Here is an 18,016-nt window from a genome sequence, read left to right as displayed (position 1 = left end):
ATGTGGATTCATAGAGCTAGTAGCTTCCACCCACTATGATGTGTCCTCCTTAGGATAGGAGATTCTATTGCGCTGTTGTCGAGCCGAAGCGAAGCAAAGAGGAAAGGAGGTAATCCTGTCACCATGTTTGAGGCAATTAACTCGTGATCATTGCATCCAAAGGACTTCCTCCAGCTCAAGTAAGAATTCAACCAAGTTCTCTTCTTTGCTTCCATTTCATCATTCCCCAGACCCATGAGGACCTAGCCGAGCTCGGCTGGGTGTTTCGAAGCCACCTATTTAGTTTTTACAACACTAGTTGATCCAAATCATGGAATATTCTCTACATATACTCGAACTTGGCGATCACACCACTGCTGCAACACACATGTTAGAATCATCTCATGCATGTTGGCCTTGTTCAGCAAATCGGGCTTCTTTTGAGCTATCTTGCCTCAAAATAACGCTAGCCCATGGGCCTGATTGTTCCATCGAATGGAACTCTGTGTCCAGAAGCCATATATTTGTTTCTAAAAAAAGCTATACATTCGTTTCTAAAAAAGAGAGCCATATATTCCTCTGTGTCTAACCTCTGCTGCAGCAGATTTTTCACCGTTGTAATACCCCACTAGATCATGATTGGCGCGCATTGTCGTCCTGTCTATTTTTCCAATATATTTATAGTAATGTTTTCAAATATATAGACGTGGAAGGACCAAATTCATTTTTTCAATGGAAGAGCTTCTGAAGCATCATGTAGATGAACCAAATATTTATCATTTTATGTAACTGTCATCTTCTATAATTTCCATGCCATATTATCCATCCTCTTAGGTTCATGTCTACCAAGATTTTTGTAGCATCTCATAAATTGGATCATAAATCTACAACCCAACATTTATGACCACTAATGAGCTAAAAGGTGATCGAGAAGGAAAGTGAAGCCAAATGGCATTCCATGATACTGACCGCTATACCAATCTTGACAAAACTTCTCAGCAAGACATGTCAAAATAATAATAGTGTGACATCCTTATAAAGCAATATTTTCTCTTAGTTAGATATATGTAAATGACATCGGCAATACAATGAGAAGATGGATTATCTGATGCTACTAAGTAGCAGATGCATTTGTCAATGGGCATGTGGAAAGATTAGCAGCCCTCTTAGTGAATGGATTAGCTCTTTCAACCATTCGTGTGTTTGATACTCTCAATGCTTGAATCCTATATTTGCATAGAGAGAAAATAGTACTACATAAATAGAACCAATCTGCAACAATGACCTTTTTGTTCAGATCAATAAATATGAAAATTTAGTATAAATAACACCAGTCAAAGACACTGCAAAAATACTCATTCCTCTGTTCATAAATATAAGATGTTCTGGATATTTCAATATGGAGTACATACGGACTGAAATGTATGAACAAACACACTAAAACATGTCTAAATACATCCAGTTCAAAAAAAGAGTTAGTACATTTTATATTTGTGAGTATTTAGTGAGCTGTTTGGCTGCACTTTGGTGATGTACGTTACAAACTCACCTATTTACAAACTATGCAAATATGAGTATACACTATTCTTAGTCCTTACCAAGGCAAGCTACATAATAGTTGGTAGCTTTTGTTGGTTCAGTACATGTACAGAAATAACCGGCTCTTATGGTCACAACAACATCAGTCTCTTTGCGAATCTGACTAACGGGAAGATGAACATATGTGAGGACTAAACTTGTAACACAAAGGGTAATATTATGATAAATTTGTACACATCTAGATAAGATGCAGCAATGCTCTATGCACATGACAGACTGCCGTAATAGGTTCCGATGAAGAAAATCATATAAAGTAGGATGATTCATTGGCAAGAATCCCAAGAAAATGTGATACATCTTTATTCTAAAATGTAACGTAAGGAAAAGATAATTCAATAAATGAAAGGACAATACGATTTGAACAAGTATTCATCTAAAGACCTTAAGAATGAAGGGAGTGTTTATTACAAATACTAATATAAGAAGAAAGAAATGATTCCTAGAAATGTTTTTATTCGAAATCATAATGCTAATAATTTGGCATATCATCATTGTACCGCAAAGTTATAGTGATTTGCCTATATATAGATAGTAATACAGACCTAATCTTGAGATTGCTAATGCTACCCCAATTTTATTTTCTAACTAAATAACATAATCAATTACACGATACGGAGTTAGTGGACATATTTTCCAGCCATAGCCTCTTAGAACTAACCATTTCAATCAAAACAATGCTTACCTTACGTCGTATGAAAGCTAACACAAATGTGTTTCATCGGAAGAAACATTCCTGCTATCAGTGATTATTAATAGATTATATTGTAGATGCCACCATACAGTCCAACATGCAAAGTTAAATTATGCAAGAACAAAGATCGCCCATTAGTGACGGTTTTTTGGTCTAGATTTAGATAAGAAATGTCTTATGTTTTGATACATAGGGAGTACATTGCCATGTCATCTTTTTCATTGATCCATAAAGTCCGCCAAGATTTCTTATTTTCGTTGTTACCAAGGACCTACGAGAAAGAGAGGGGAAAGGGTTTGAGATGAGCAAGCTATCGTGGGAGAAAGAGAGATGGGGCGTCAGCGACATCACCCGACATCCCCGCATCATTCTCTCACGTCCCGCGTAGCGCCGAATCCCCTTCTCCTTTCTCTCACAGCGACCGAGCAATTCCGTGTGTTGGAGCAATATTTTTTCCTTCGGAAGGGTTAGCGACCGGATGGATCAACCACATGCCTTCGAAAAATTCCCCAGAGTAGCGGCCCATTAGGACAGGTGGCCCATGTACGGTACATTGTGGCTGGAACGAAGATCTGACGGCCAGAAACTGTTCAAACGCATAATCTAATGGCCGAAAACGTTGATATCGCGAGACAGCTCAGTTTAGACTGTTCTACTGCCGCAATCAGTTGAAACCCTAAAAACCCTAAAAGATTAAGATTTGGACGATATAAAACATAGGACAACCCCCCGCCCCGTCCTCTCGAGTGCCCAAATCCCCAGCGCCGCCACTCCCACAGTGCTGCGGAAATGCCAAAGTCGCGAAAGCCGAAGGCCACCATCGCGCCGGCGGCGCGCCGCCCGCCGCCCCGCATTGAGTACCGCGCGCGGTCCCACGAGGCATGGTACGGCGCGCGCGTGGTGGTGCAGGACGGCCATCTGCGCGTCATGTTCGAGGATTTCCTCGAGGACGCGGACGAGTGGTACGATCCGGACGCGCCCGAGCTTGCCTCCCCGCGCGCCGTGGACGCGCTGCGCGTGAGGTTCCGCCGGGCGACCAGCTCTGCCTCGCCTGCGACATGCACGGCGGCGAGATCAAATACTGCGACGCCGTCCTCAAGGCCGTACGTCCTCCGCGCGGCACCCTACTCAGTGCATTCGTCACACACATATATTTTGTAGGAGTAGTAATAATTGGCCCTGACCAAAATATGCAGGTAGAGAAGGCACCGTGGACGGCAAAGAGCGGTGCGCGTGCCTTTCACGGTGCGATGGACGGAGGGGCCGCGCCGCGGTTGCCAGGAGAAGGTGGGCGCCGAGGTGGTCTGCTGCGTGCAGGAGTCACCGATCCAAGATCCGGAGCTGACCGAATTCCTGGACGACGTGAGAAACAGGTTCGGCGAGGACCAAGGGGAGGCGACGGCAGCGTCTCAGCAGGCAGCCCCGACCCGGACACCAGCAGGCAGCCGCCGGTACAGTCTCGCGTACTCCTTGATTAAACTGTCTTTTCTTTCTTTTAATGAATGGATTTCTCCCCGGAAATCATCAGAGGTTTGATACTTGACAGCCATCGGCTAAAAGAAAACAAGAGATACACGCTCATTACTCTGGAAACAGAATCACAATTTTGCACGAGCCCGGAGCCCCACGTCCCTCACTATTTAACGAATAAAGGATAATATAAACCTTTGGCAGAACGTATATGCGGAACCTTGTATACGAATTGCATAGGTGCGAGTGACCGGATCGGTCCATTAAGCCATGTCCCTCCTACCATCTACTTTTGGAAATAACAATAGATTAACTCGTAATTGTGTGGTTAGAAAGAGAAATATATGTGTTCATACAACAACGTACTGGTACGGAATATGCTAGCCCTGGGTCTGCCTCAAGCTATAGCAAATGGGACTAAAGGCCAGTTCTTAAGTTGCCTCTCTACAGCTTTTCCCATAAGCCGTCTCTTATATTCATTGGGCTTCTAAACTAGTTATGAGATAACTAATTTAGAAGTCATAAAAAAATTAGAGGCGGCTTATTTTTTAAACTGGGAGAGGCAGCTTATTTTTTAAGCCGTCCAAAAAGAACTAGCCCTAAACTAGTTTTTGAAGAAGATATTCTGCCATCCCATTAGGAGTCTATTAGTACTCTGTAGGGCTGGAAAATCTATGACACACAATCACAATTTTGCACAAGCACTGCTTCGGCACCCCCTTCACTAAAGGTATAAAGAGTAATAAGGACCTTTAGAAAAATGTATACGCAGACCCATGTATACGATTTGCACAGGCGTGAGCGAGTGGGCTGGCCCACTAAGCCATGTCCCTCCTACCACGTTCTATATAAACGACGTAAATATACAAAGAAAAGGGTGAGCTCACGAGGACTCAAACTCAAGACCTCCGACTTAAGCCGCGCAATTCTACCAACTTCACATCACTGCTGCTTGTGATCTTCTACAACACGAAATATATAAGAACATACAGGAGCGTTCATATATATGAAAACAATGCTGAAAAAAATCAAAACTTTTATTGGAAGAAAATGAACAATTCTGAATGCCGAATTGTTTTTGAATTTATGAACAAATTGGCAAACACAAACATGTTTTCATATATATGAACTTTCCGAACATCTTTCGGAACATGAATTTTTTTTTAAGAAATAGGAGTAGTTTTGAAAATTTATGAACAAAATTCATAAACATGATGGTTTTTTCAAATTTTATACGAAATTTTAAAAATAGGAAATAAAATTAACAACATGTTTTTTTAATTCCGAAAACATTTTTTATAACTTTTGAACAAAATTTTGGGAAAACATGAACATTTTTTAACTTGTAAAAAAACTTTGAAAACATGGAATTTTTTTAAATTTTGATTTTTTCTTGGAAAATCGAACATTCTTTGGATTTGCAAACAAACTTTCAAAACAGTTTCCAGAGTACACATTTTTGAAAATAGAGTTCGCGAACTTTCAAAAAAAACATGAAACTCTGAACAAAATTACACAACGCAAACATTTTTCTGAATTTAAGAACAGTTTTGAAAATAGAGTTAGCGAATTAAAGGAAATGTTCACGTATTTTAAAAGTTCACGGATTTCAGAAAAAGTTCATGATTTAAAAGTAGTTCAAAATTTTAAAAAAGAAAAGAAAAATAAAGAGAAAAAACAGAAGGAATAGGGAACAAACAAAAACTAAAAAAAAAAGAAAACCATAAATTTTAAAATTGGTTCATGTTTCGAAAAGATTTTTGGAAATTGTTCATGTTTCAAAATATGTATGGAAATTAAAAAAAATCATTTTTTAAATCCTGTAGAAATTTCTGAAAATGTTTGTGTTTTCAAATTTGTTCATAATTTCAACAACTATTCTGCATTTCAAAATAGTTCACATCTTTTTTCATTAAAAGTTTCTAATTTTTTCAGAAATGTTTTCGTATATATTAACACTGTTGTGTGTTTTTATATATTACACACTATAGTCCTTGCAAGCTATATTTGTTGTGGTGACGTGAAGATTGTTCATGTTTCAAAAGATTATGCTCTATTTGCGGTGGTGATGTGAAGTGGCTACCAGTACGGGCCTTAAGTTGGAGGTCTCAAGATCGATTCCTTGCAGGCTCTCCCTTCTATGTATTTTTGCATTTAACGTGGTAGGAGGGATTTTTTTGCACATCTACAGCTTGTTGTACTAGAATCGACACACTAGTGACACCATGTGTCTTCCCTGAACCGTTTGGTGCAATCATTTTGTCCGATCAGAGGTCTGCTCTCTTGTTGGTAGTAACTGGTGAGGGTTTTGGTCTGTGGGGTATTAGAGCACACAACAGCAAGTTTGCACACACTGGCTCCACTAGTTAATCTCCTTGTTCTTCGAGAAAAATAAGTTTTGTTGTTACCAGTCGAACCGAAAGCAAAGGGTGCATGCGGCACCATGTTGCACATCCGGGTGAGAATAGGCTTACTAACTTTTGATAACAAAAGATAACCGACAAATTTCTGATCAATCTAAGGGGCTGGTGATCAATAGTTTATATGTTCAGACCAAAACAACATGCGAAAGTAGATTTTATTTTCACATAACTACATTGGTGTTAAATCTGAAAACAACACATATAAACTTTACTGGAATTAAATCTGAGAACAGCAAAGGCATGGAGTACAGGTCCAAAACTACAAAGATGCAGTGCCAACTTCCAAGGATTTATTTCAGTATAGGTAGAAATAAAAAAGGAGTTTTGTGCACAATGCCCGCCAAGAAGCAGGTTGCAAAATCTGAGAAACATGTAGACTGATCTGGACAAAAGATTTGTGATCCAAACACACAAGTTTCGGCTTCCATGTTTCCACAAAAACTGAGTTTCCATTGTATACTTTTCTCTATTGAGCACACATGGAGATACCAACCTATCTGATACCATATCTCCTCTTGATGATCTTCCGGTCAAACGTTTTGATGCCGTCTAGTTAGATAGTTAAAAAAATTATAATGCAAAAGTCAACTTTGTACAATGTTAACCATGAATTTCAATTATATTTAATCATAACAGTATTGTACCTTGACTATTTAGTTATTTAAACTGTTAAATGTGTCGAATAGTTCATTCATTTTACCATGTCACCTTTAACTTCTGCCTAGCCGTCTTAATTAAATTAATCTTCTCTTCCCAATAATTCGTAGATGGAACTCTTTTCATTTATGAATTGATGTATATACTAAGAAAGCATGTATATGTAACACCAACCGCTGTGAAGTTAAACTTGTGCTACTACAAAACTTGGTGAGATAGTTGAATCATAATCACTCAAGCTTTCTCGTCCATTGAATTTTTATAGTTATATTTGTTATTTAGTAATTCATTTATTTTCCACCTTACATTTTACTACAAAATCATTCTTTTGCTAGATCATCTTAAGAAAGTTGAACTAATCGTTGTCCATTTTACTAATGGATAGTGTTTTCATGGTCGGCCATGGGCCATGTCAAGGAGCATGATGGCCTAGGGACCATCTCAAATAAGGGCACAATACATCAATAACTTGTGAAAGTATGTTTGCAGAACATAAAACCAACAATAATAAAAAGTTAAAATGAATTTTTTGATGGATACCTAACTCCACCACAATGTAAAATGAATGTACAGAATACAAAGCTTAAGATTTCACATCGTTTGGATTCCTTCTACTTGACGCTTCATTGTTGTGGAGTTAGGTATCCATCAGCAAATTCATTTTAACTTTTTATTGTTGCTGGTTTTATGTTTTGCAAACATACTTTCACAATTTATTTATGTATTGGGCCCTAGGCCATCACACTCCTTTACATTGCCCATGGCTGACCATGAAAACACTGACCATTAGTAAAATGGACAACGAGTAGATCAATTTTCTAAAGATGATCTAGCATAGAATGAATTCATAGTAAAATCTAATGTGGAAAATAAATGAATTACTAAATAATAAATATAACTATAAAAAATCAATGGACAGTAAAGCTTGAGTGATTATGATTCAACTATCTCACCAAGTTTTTTAGTATCATTGTTTAACTACATAGCAGTTGGTGCTACATATGCATGCTAGCTTAGTATATACATCAATTAATCAATGAAATGAGTTCCATCTATGAATTATTGGGAAGAGAAGTTTAATTTAATTTAAACCGCTAGGCAAGAGTAAAAGGTGACATGGTAAAATGAATGAACTATTCAACACATTTAACAGTTTAAATAACTAAGCTTCAACACTATTATGATGAAATATCATTGAATTTCATGGTTAACATTGTAGAAAGTTGACTTTTGCATTATGATTTTTTTAACTATCTAACTGGATTTTAGGATTAATATTTTACAAGTACTTTTTTCCTTGAAGACGTCATCAGCACTTTTGACCGGAACATCGTGAAGAGGAGATATGGTATTGGATATGTTGGTATCTCTATGTGTCCTCGATAGAGAAAAGTATCAAATGGAAAACTCAGTTTTAGTGGAAACATGGAAACCCAAACCTGTGTCTTTGGATCACAAATCTTTTGTCCAGCTCAGTCTACATGTTTCTCGGATTTTGCAACCTCCTTCTTCGTAGACATTGTGCACAAAACTCCTTTTTATTTCTATTTGTACTGAAATGAATCCTTGGAAGTTGGCACTACATGTTTCGAGTTTTGGACCTGTACTCCATGCCTTTGCTCTTCTTAGATTTAATTCCAGTAAAGTTTATGTGTGTTGTTAAAGATTTAACACGGATGTAGTTAATGTGAAAATAAAATCTGCTTCCGCATGTTCTTTTGGTCCAAACATATAAACTGTTGATCATCAGCCGCTTAGGTTGATAAAAAAATTGTCGCTTACCCATAGGCGGAGCCGGAGAAGGAGAAGCTTCAGTTCTCGGGGCTCATGGACGGACATGGGAAACGGGTGGCGGCGACCATTTAGATTAGGTATTAATTCTACTCACAGAGCCGCACTAGCACCACTTAGTTGGTATAAATGTAATGAAATATGTCATGTTTTTATGAAACCCGGTCGTGTTTATATCAAAATTTGCCGGTTTGCACGATTTTAGTCCAGTTGGTTCGAACTGTTGTCAAAACGTATGCGAGTACGGTTGGATGGCGGTCTCCCGCATCCGTGCCCGTGACTGGCCCCCTATCCGCAAACAGATGCAGAAGAAAATTTACGGGTCGCCGTTGGAGATGCCCTTACTTCTATATTTCCTATTAGCGGCCGCATGTGCAATCTCTTCTTTCCTAATCATCCGGTGCATGCGCAGAGAGAGGGATACTATCTCTGTCCTGATTTATTGGCCTCTTAGTATTTTGTTCCAAATTTTAACCATGAATTTAATTAATTAGATGTTAATTGATGTCAAAAAATAGTATCATTGGAAACTATGTTTGAATACGAATCCAGCAATATAATTTTTCATGACATGCAGTAACATTTTGTCACTTAAATCTGTAGTGAAATGTTGGCACAAAATACGACAATGACTAATAAACCAGGACATAGGTAGTAGTAGTTCCCATGCATGCAACCTTTTATGATGGGTATAGAATTCAGGCTATAAACAAGCAGATCCAATCAGGTAGAGTACATCGATATCTATGTATCCGATCCATGCAAACCCAGCACGTTAAATTAAATCAGTACCAAATTAATAGGTCAATTATTTCCTTGGTATCTGGGTCCTTCCATATGCGCAGTAGAGTAAACAACAACGGAGGAAGTACAAGCTAACAAGAGAAATAATTTTTTCTCAACATCCATAATTTATAATTTTTATAAACCTATTGATGTATAGTCAAAAAAAGAGGCAGAAGTATAAATCTATTGATGCAAAGTCAAAAACAGAAGAGCAGAAGTATAAACCTATTGATGCAAATTCAAAAAATTATTTATTCATTTATAAACCTATTTGGACAAAATTACAATTATTAATGCACTTACGCTATTTTTTTGTGGAAAATGCATTTATGCTATTATATGACCAGATGATCCTTTTTTTTGCGGGGTATGACCAGATGATCCTAAAAATATATTTATGCATACACAAACGATCACACACTCATGACAAATCTAAGATATCACTTCTGCATACACAAACGAACATGCGACAGTGGGCATCAGCGGTTCGAGGGGATTGGCTGTAGATCAGCCTATCCGCGGATGCATGCACGGCAGAGGGTGGCCCTTCGTCTAACCCTGGGGCGAAAGGCGGGTGCTCCATGCGTCCGGGTGTTGGGGTAGACCTGGGCTCCCCCACGCCCCATCCGACGAGACATGCAAGGGAGGGACGTGACCACGTCCAAAGTGGCTCGCGCACCTCACCCTAGGAGCTGGCGGCGGCTTTTTACGAGAACGTGCAGACAAGGTTGGCAAATTTGACAATTTTGACCTCGAAACGAAATAAATTCACAGAATGAACTGGGTTCGAAACTATTTCACACCCCTAACCCTTTTGTGTAGCGCCCGCCACGCCGGCGCCACACCCTACGGTGCAGCGCCTAGCTCCGTGGCGTTGCACCTCTGTCCACCGTGGCAGCCCACGGGCCCGCACCCAGCCGTGCAACGCCTCCGAGCTAGGCGCTGCATCTGTAATGTGCAGCGCCTAGCCGCTAGGCGTTGCACGTGTAATGTGCAGCGCCGAGCGGCTAGGCGCTGCACTGTGACTTATCCAGCCACTTGGCTGGGCCCCCCTCCCCCACCCCCCCACCACACACTCTCTCACTCTCTCCCCGAGCTTTGCCCCCTCTCCCACTCTCCCCCCTCTCAAATCTTCTTCCAAATCTTGCAAATTTGAAGAATTTGTCCGTGGATTTCGAAGTCAAACCCTCCCTCAAGGTAATAATCTCCGATCCCCTTGTTTTGATCGAAGTAAAGTTCTCCCATTGCTCATTTGTTGGTAGTTTGGGGAAACCCTAGTTTAGTTTGGATCTAGAGATTTGCATGGAGATGTGAGATGTTTGTTTGCCAATTTCTATGATTAGGCTTTGTTAGTATGCTAGGGTTATTCTTATGGGTGTTCTTATGTTGGTGCTAGGGTTAGGTTTAGGGCTAGGGTTATGGTTAGGGTTAGGGTTATGGTTAGGGTTATGGTTAGGGTTAGGGTTGTTGTTTCATATATATATTAGGGTTTGTATTCGGTGTTAATCCATGGATTAGTACTCATGGAAGCAATGTTACCTTGTGTTCATTGCTTATAGGGATGGGAAGAACATGTGTGTTTGTTCATCATGGGGACAAAGACGCCTTTTTGAAAGGCAATAAAGAACCGGATCCGGATGAGCTTGACATTGTGTTTGATAGTAGTCCTAGCTATGCGGAGCTCTTGCAACAAGTTAGGAAAGATTTGAATTGGATGGACCCTAGTGATATCATTGAGTTGGAGGGAAGGCATAATGTTGGTTTTGGAATGCACATCCGTTGGAAGACAATGCGTGTAAACTCGGAGCAACGTTGGGTTGCATACAAGGAGACGGTGGCCGAATCACTAGACAAGGCTCTTGAGTTATTTGCAACGAAGAAGGTTGAGTCAAGTTTGCATTTGGACTTGAACCGGAACCCCTCCCCTTTGGTTGCTAGTAGCCCCCCACCCTTGAAGCAAGATGAAATTGTTGAACCTCTTTTGACCCAAGAAGTGAGGCCAACATTGAGCCCGTGTAGAAACAACCAAGATGAATCTTTGCAAGAGGACAACGATGAGTATGCGGACGATGACAATGAAGTTGATCTCCATGACAACAATGTGGGTGATCTCGACAAATATCATTTGCAAGAGACAATGGACCATTCCATCCCTTTTTCCCATGCATATGCATCGGACTCGGATGACGATGGTCCCGATGAACAAGTTGATGCAGAGGGGTTCACGGTGAAGGAGGCCGAAGCTTTCGAGAAGGTATTTGGTCGGGATCATCGGACTACATTGTTCAAGGATGTTAGTCTCGCGGATGAAGCCGTGGTAGATGGTGGCCAATGTGTAGCTCTTGGGGTTAGGCCAAGCTCTCACCGTGATTTGGTAGACGACAAGAACCGGATTGCTAAAGGTTCTAAGTTCGACAGCTTGTTGGATTTGAAGATGTGGCTCGACAACTACTCGGTTACGCATTATCGTCCACACAAGGTGGTGCACTCGGACGTCAATGTGCGCTACACGGTTGCATGTGCATGTGAAGATGAAAAGGAGGTCCAACTTGGACTTAGAAGAGGCCGTGGTGGTGGTAGAGGTCGTGGAAAGGAGGTCCAACAAGGAGTGGCAAGACGCCGTGGCGGTTGTCCGTGGATTGTGCGTGCAAGACCATGGAAAGGAGGTCCTACTTGGCATGTAGTGAGTTGTGTGCCAACTCACATGTGCCAAGGCAAAAGGGTGGATGGCAAGATTGTGTCCCAAGACCACAAACAACTCACGTCCGAGTTCATCGCTTACAGGCTCTCGAACTCAATATCCACACTTCCAACAATGAGCGTCCAACATGTCATTGACCTTGTGAAAGCCATCTTTCATTACCAGGTGAAATACGGCAAGGCATGGAAGGCGAAGCAAGCCGCATTTGAGATGTTGTATGGTACATGGGAGGAAGCATACAACCGAATCCCTAGGTTGTTGTTAGCCATGGCCGCGACAAACCCGGGCATGGTTCATGTGGTCGAGCCTCATGGGCACCAAACAATGGTTCATGAAGGAAGGAAAGTCAGAGTATTTGGCCGTGCTTTTTGGGCATTCGAGCAATGTGTGAGGGCTTTCGAACATTGTAGGCCGGTCATCGCAATTGATGGCACGTTCTTGACCGGACAATACAAGGGCACCTTGTTGGTTGCGATAGCAAGTGATGCCAATAACCGGGTGTTGCCATTGGCATTTGCTTTGGTTGAGGTGGAAAACAATGACAACTGGGAGTGGTTTCTGCATCTTTTGAGGACGAAGGTGTTACCCGCTGAAAGGGAAATTTGTGTCATATCGGATCGGAATCAAGGAATTCTTAACGCGGTGGAGATTGACATTTCCGGGCATGCTCCGTTGCACCATCGATGGTGCATGAGGCACTTTTGTTCGAACTTCTATAGGGCATGTGGCCTTAAGGAGTTGGCCGATGATCTTCAAGATTGTTGTCTCGCTTTCTCCGATAAGCGCTTCGCCACTTTGTACAACAAATTGCTTGCACACAAAAAACTTGATCCCGGGGGTCAAGATTTTCTCAATAGGCACATTCAATACCGGAACAAGTGGGCACGTGCTTTTGATGAAGATGGCCAGAGATACGGTCAAATGACAAGCAATATGGCCGAATGCTTCAATAGGGTGCTCAAAGGTGCACGTGGATTACCCGTGACGGCAATAGTTCAATACACATTTGACAAGATGAATGCGTACTTTGTAAAGTACTCGCTGGAAACCGATGCACAGATAGCGGGTGAGAACCCACGGAAGTACAAGTACAAGTTCCCACCCAAAGTTGATGAATGGTTGGCATTTCAATCACGGAAGGCGGACTCAGAAGAAGCTATATTATATGACAACTAAGAGTGGAAGTACGAAGTGAAAGAGCCAGGAGGAACCACAAACGATGGCCGGCAACATGGAGGTCGGGCTTTCAAGGTGTCGTTAACACAATGTGATTGAACTTGCGGGAGGCCATTGTTGCTTCATCTCCCATGCTCACATTTGTATGCCGCCGGCCACGTTAGGAATGTGGACATCAATCACCCATGCACCGTGAGGGAGTCCCAGTTCTCAATCATGACGGTCAAGAAAACATGGGCTCCCCGCTTTCACCCATACTTTGACCAATCACAATGGCCGGAGTATCATGGAGTTCAACTATGGCCGGATCCGGAGTTGAAGGTTGTTAAACGGGGTAGACGTAAGACAAAGCGTCTTAGAGGCGACATGGACGGATGGGGCCATGGTGGGCGCCGTGAAGCGGGCAACGACCAATTCCAAGAGCCTCGTGAGAGCTCCCGTTGTGGGGAGTGCAAAGGTCATGGCCACAACAAAAGAAAATGTACAAAACCAAGGAAAAGGTCCAAGAAAAATGATGCAAGCACAAGCCAACATGGAGCTACACAAGGGAGCCAACCAAGTGGTAGCCAACCTAGTGGTAGCCAACCTAGTGGTAGCCAACCAAGTGGTAGCCAACAAGTGCGAAGCCAACCAAGTGGTAGCCAACCTAGTGGTAGCCAACAAATGCCAAGGCAACCAAGTGGTACCCAACAAGTGCCTAGCCAACCAAGTGTTAGCCAACCTAGTGGTAGCCACCAAGTGCCAAGGCAACCAAGTGGTAGCCAACAAGTGCCTAGCCAACCAAGAGGTCGGCAACTTGGACTTACAAGAGGCCGTGGTGGTGGTAGAGGTGGTGGTGGTGGTCTCGGCCGTGGTGGTGGAAGAGCTCGACGTGGTGGTAATGGCCGTGGTGATGGTCTCGGCCTTGGTGATGGTCTTGGCCTTGGTGGTGGACTTGGCCGTGGTGATGGACAAGCGCAAGTTCGTTATAGAGGAATGTTTGGATACCTAGATGGACCGTTTCCGTATGTTCCTCACTAACTATAATGTATCATATGTTCTTGTTTTTCCATATGTTCTTCTTTTTCATATTTGCTTCCATTTGTTCTTATTGTCCTTACTAACCATTATGTTCCACTCATTGTAGGTATGGCGGCTTCCCAACCCAACAAACCAACGATGAAGGAGGATGGCGAAGATGAGATGGCCGGATGGTGGGAGAAGGCGGCGAAGAAGCTTAGAGAGGAGGATGCAGCCAAGCTAAAGAAGAAGAAGGAAGAGGAGCTTGAGAAGGAGAGGAAGCGAAAACAGTGCGGCAAATGCGATGCGCGCTAGGGAGCAAGCGTTGATGAGGCAAGTTGAGGAGGCACGGAAGAAGCGTCAACAGGATTTTGAAGAAAGAACCATGAAGCTTTGGGCAATTGCAGCTGAAAAAGAAGAGAGGGACAAGCAGATATTCATGGAGAGGGTGGTTAAGGAGGCTCACCTCATAAGAAAAAGGGAGGAGGAAGAGGAAGAAGAGAGGAAGAAGAAGAAGGGAAAGGGGCCTTCCTCTACGCAATAGAGCTATGTCTCCTCTTCGATTTGCTTGTGAACTACTATGTCTCCTCTTCGATTTGGTTATGAACTACTATGTGCCGTGAACTACTATGTCTCCTCCTCGATTTGGTTGTAAGAACTACTATGCGCGGTGAACTACTATGTGTCCTCCTTGATTTGGTTGTACGAACTACCATGTGTCGTGAAGTAGTATGTGTTATGAACTACTATGTGTCGTGAAGTACTTGGACGCTGCAATCTACCATGTGGCGCCTAGCTGCTGTTGCTCTCTGGATAGCTAAAAAATTCACTAAGTCCAAGTCCAAGTGCCTCAAACTGTAAAGTACCTTCTGTTCTGGCTGCATAGCTACAGACCAGTGCAGCGCCTAGCTAGGAGGCGCCACACTGTACAGTCCAGCGCCTGCGGGCTAGGCGCTGCACTCTATAGTGTGGCGCCTCCTAGCTAGGCGTTGCACAAACACTTAGCGAAATTTTTGCCTCAAACTGGAGGCATACCTTCTGTTGGTTGCTGGATACCTACAGACATGTGCAGCGCCTAGCACGGAGGCGCCACACTCTATCGTGAGCGCTAGGCGTTGCACTATACAGTGCGGCGCCTCCAAGCTAGGCGCTGCACATGTCTGTAGCTATCCAGAAAAGCAACAGAAGTTTGGCTAGTTACAGACATGTGCAGCGCCTAGCATCGAGGCGCCACACTCTATAGTGCAGCGCCTGCGTCCTAGGCGTTGCACTGTAGAGTGCGGCGCCTCCGAGCTAGGCGCTGCACATGTCTGTACCTATCCAGAAAAGCAACAGAAGTTTGGCTAGTTACAGACATATGCAGCGCCTAGCACGGAGGCGCCACACACTATAGTGCAGCGCCTGCGAGCTAGGCGTTGCACTGTAGAGTGCGGCGCCTGCGAGCTAGGCGCTGCATATGTCTGTAGCTATCCAGAAAGCAACAGAAGTTTGGCTAGTTACAGACATATGCAGCGCCTAGCACGGAGGCGCCACACTCTATAGTGCAACGCCTACACGCAGGCGTTGCACTGTAGAGTGCGGCGCCTCCGTGCTAGGCGCTGCATATGTCTGTAGCTATTCAGAAAGCAACAGAAGTTTGGCTAGTTACAGCCATATGCAGCGCCTAGCACGGAGGCGCCACACTCTATAGTGCAGCGCCTGCGTGCTAGGCGTTGCACTGTAGAGTGCGGCGCCTGCGTGCTAGGCGCTGCACAAACACTTAGCAATTTTTTTGCCTGAAACTAGAGGCCTACCTACTGTGCCTCCTTCCCCCCTCTACTGGGTCTTTTTCAGCCACAGTTCTTTCAGCCACAGTTCAACAACTAGTATAACAAACATTCAGGTACGACATCATTTCTCCAAGTATAACAATTAGTATAAGAAACAAAGGGTTCACAAAAGACTTCATTTCATAGAAATGACCATCACAATAAGTTCCAGTTTACCATAGAGCTACCACCACTCCAAGTTCAACGACATAAAAGGTACGACCACTCCAAGTTCAACGACATAACAAATCGCACTCGAAGTTCAACATTATAAAAAAACTAAGATGACTAGTGCTTTCCACGCTTGCTGGGTCCTCCCCCCCTCTTGACGCTTATCTTCTTCACCTTCCTAGGAAGAGGTACCCGCTCCGGCTCCGGCTCCGGCTCCGGTTCGACATCATCATCCAAATAGTCATCCAAAGCCGCCATCCGCGAGGTGCCGACCGTCCTTTTGCCTCTTTGGGTGAAGTCTTCAGGTGTGTACTTGTTGATTCCCCTCCTTGGCTTCAACTCGTATGCAGACCGAGCCCGGTACGTCCCCAAGGTCATATCATCAGCAACCTATGCATCAACAAAAGATATGGAAAGACCGTGTGTGAGGATATAGTTAGCAATGCATCAACAAATGGATATATATCGTCATGCCATACCTCTTGGGTGACCCCACCCACATCCTCATCCGTGAAAGGTTCACCATGGCTCTGCCCCGAAGCGGGATCTGATGGTGTCGTCGACCTAGACCGTTCTAGTGATACATACTCGGGGTCACGACAACCGAAAAGGTTTGATAGCCGCCTTAACTTTTGGCCCTGGCGCTGCAACATGTACAAGTGAATGAGACATGGAACGTACCAACAAATGTTAAGTGCTAGTTTGAAGGAGATGTGAACCTTAATGAATTCTCGAAGTGCACCTTCCCCATCGCTTTTGCCAGCCGGGGTTGTTTCCAGAATAGTCTCGGTCTCGTCAGCTGCTTTCTTGATCTGGGCACGCTATGAACAGAAACGGTATCAAAGTGTTAGGCAAGCGAAGATGTGAAAAGTGCGAATGGAAAAGCAAAAAGGGCTAACCACAAAGTTCATCATTGGAGCTGAAGGGATCACCGAGTTGCCTTTCCTGACTAATGCGTTGTACTGGTGCTGGGCTACCTCATCAAAAACGGTGGGTTCTTCCAGAATCTCCTCAGCATACGCCGGCTGGCATACCTCCACGCGGGTACTTGCAAGAAACCATGCGAGATAGTTGTTGAACGCGATCGGGTAGTGCTCACGAAGCTGGGCTCGTTTTCCAGCCCTTGCTTGCTCCACACTAAGAGCGAACTGCACGACATACTTCCTGTGATGGCTGGCCCAATCCTTGATCTTCCGCTGCTTTTTCCTATCCAACCTGCAAGTTAGAAACAAGATATTAGCATCATCGAAACCGTCGAGAAGCTGCTAAGTGCTCAAGGTTAATTATATCTTACACGTGTAGCAACTTGTCCGTGTCCTCCCACTCCGGCGGGTGTGGCTGGAACAAACCAAACTGGCGGAACACCCGATGTGGCAGGTGAAGCTCAACCGCCCAGTTGCATATCAGTGGGCAGCGCGTATGCCAGAGATCCCTATCCCTAATGCACATCGGATTAAGCCTGAACTCTATAGGGTTACCAAAACTCTCTCCTTTTCCATACGGCTCCCATTCCACCTGCAAAATGGGATTGAATGCAAAATTGATATCGAGTGAAGATACAAGCATGATAATCACTTATGCAAGGTTAGTTCACCTGCTCAGGCGTGATCGCGTCCAGCTCGCTCTTGTACAACTTGTACATTACAGAGGGATCATCCGTCGTCTCATTTAACACATCCCACTTGTAAGCCCAAGTGGGGAGCCATAGTGGGTCGTCTTTATCGTCCCAATCCTCGTACTTCACGGTCTTAGGTCGTCCAACCGG

General features: G+C 43.4%; 1 long non-coding RNA gene and 1 pseudogene across 1 annotated transcript; one reads left to right on the top strand and one right to left on the bottom strand.

Annotated features, from left to right (window-relative positions):
• The first annotated feature begins 3,196 nt into the window (after window positions 1–3,196).
• Window positions 3,197–3,805, top strand: LOC141027387 (uncharacterized; annotated as a pseudogene).
• A 13,039-nt stretch (window positions 3,806–16,844) lies between these two features.
• LOC141026421 (uncharacterized) lies at window positions 16,845–17,664 on the bottom strand. Its single transcript, XR_012188518.1, has 3 exons — window positions 17,546–17,664; window positions 17,151–17,466; window positions 16,845–17,072 (listed from the first exon to the last, which is right to left on the bottom strand). It is a non-coding gene; the product is annotated as an uncharacterized lncRNA (long non-coding RNA).
• Between the last annotated feature and the right edge of the window lie 352 nt (window positions 17,665–18,016).

This window comes from Aegilops tauschii, chromosome 7, assembly GCF_002575655.3.
Source record: "Aegilops tauschii subsp. strangulata cultivar AL8/78 chromosome 7, Aet v6.0, whole genome shotgun sequence".
In the NCBI taxonomy this organism is placed as follows: domain Eukaryota; kingdom Viridiplantae; phylum Streptophyta; class Magnoliopsida; order Poales; family Poaceae; genus Aegilops; species Aegilops tauschii.
This window is presented reverse-complemented; position numbering and strand designations above follow the sequence as displayed.